Raw genomic sequence first — 1850 nt, forward strand, 5'->3', positions numbered from 1 at the left:
CCCAGGATTTAGAGAAGCTATAGAGTTTTCATGTTTACCTGAAAGTGTACTCCGGTCACATTAAAGGAATACATGCCTTTGGGATCTAACACCATCGACTAGGATGGCTGGTGACATCCATTTAGTTCATTGTCGATATTGTTGTTATTAGATGCTAGCTGTCATTGTGTCAGTTCCGACTTACAGCCGCCCTATGTAACACTTCCTGGTCCTACATATCTTCATGATGGTCCTTATGTTTGAGCCCATTGTTACAGCCCCTGTGTCAACCCTTCTTGTCCAGGACCTTCCTCTTTTTTACTGCCCATTCACATCACCATGCATAATGTCCTTCTGTAGGCACTGGTCTCTCCAAATAACATGTCTAACGTATGCAAGACAATGTCTCCCTATCTTTGCTTCAAAGGAGCATTCTGACTGTACTTCTTCCAAGACAGATTTATTTGTCTTTTGGCTGACAATGGTACTTTCAATATTCTTTTCCAGCACCATAATTCAGGGGCATGAATTCTTGTTTGGTCTTCTTTATTCAATATCCAATTTGGACTACCAATTTTAAGGCAATTGAAAGGTGATCTCGGGTCAAGCTCACCTTAGTCCTCAAAGTAACATCCTTGCTTTTCAATACTCTAAAGAGGTCTTCCCCAGCAGATTTCCCCAATGCAGTATATCATTTCATCTCTTGACTGCTGTTTCCAGTAGCATTGCTTGTAGATCCAAGCAAGAAGAAACCCTTGACAAAGTCAAGCTTTACTCCATTTATCATGAGATTGGTCCATTTATGAAGATTTTTGTTTTCTTTACATTGAGTTGTAATCCACACTGGAGCCTGTTATCCTTGATGGCCATCCCCAAGTACTGCACGTCCTCCTCACTTGTGGTAAGGTAGCTTAAATCTGAAGCCCACATTCTTACTCACTGTGCTACACTGTCTTCTTAAAATGTATTTTGTGTGTGTGTGCTACTTAAATGGAGGAATCACTGTAAGTCATAGACTTTTAAAAGAACCATCTTGGCATAAATAGAATGTTCCTTAACAGCATCTCTCAATAATATTCTTCAATAAAACAAGCAAACGCAGAGGAAAACATACATCAAATTATAACGGAATGAAAAAGCAAGGTCCTCCTTGTCTACACATCTTCCTAGTTTCCCTTGCTAGCTTTTCCTGCTTCTTCTCCCGTGAGATTTCTATATCCTTTAGATCACTCCAACCCATACGGATACAGAGGAAGCACATTTTCCAGTGCCTACTACATGCGACTGGCATCTATGTGACTACACTCTTCTTAGCAATGAGGGGAAAAAAGCGAGAGCAATCTGATGGTTCAGTAGAAATCATATAGCTGCTCAATCACAGAGCGGGTTTGGGACTTCACAATCTCATGTCACACACTCCCTAAGGAAGGAAGATGGCATGGGTTTGAAGAAAAAAAAAAGCAAGTGTAAATTCACGTATCAATATTATATATAGTTATATACTTTATACATGCATAAAAATAAGTATAGATGCATGTACATACATATATGGTAGCAGAGAAAAGATGAGCATGCCTGGGTAATGACAGCGAAGTATAGACTGAAGAGAAAGAGCAAGACAATGGACCGGCGCATTGTGTGTTACGGATGACAACATCAACAAGATTGACTTTAAAAACAGTGGCTAGGAGAAATTTAGGATGAATACAAAGGGGTAGCTGAAAGGAAGGGACTTTCAAAATCACCATCACTTCTCTAATATTGCTCTTGTGTTTGGTCCTGTGGCAGCCCAGGTTATTGAGCTCTTACCTGTAGATATAGCCTATCGCATGGTGTGTAAGTTACCTTATGGCTTCTTTACCATTGAACTC

This window comes from Echinops telfairi, unplaced genomic scaffold (genome assembly GCF_000313985.2).
Source record: "Echinops telfairi isolate 266 unplaced genomic scaffold, ASM31398v2 ScPeMD7_7458;HRSCAF=8496, whole genome shotgun sequence".
In the NCBI taxonomy this organism is placed as follows: Eukaryota; Metazoa; Chordata; class Mammalia; order Afrosoricida; family Tenrecidae; genus Echinops; species Echinops telfairi.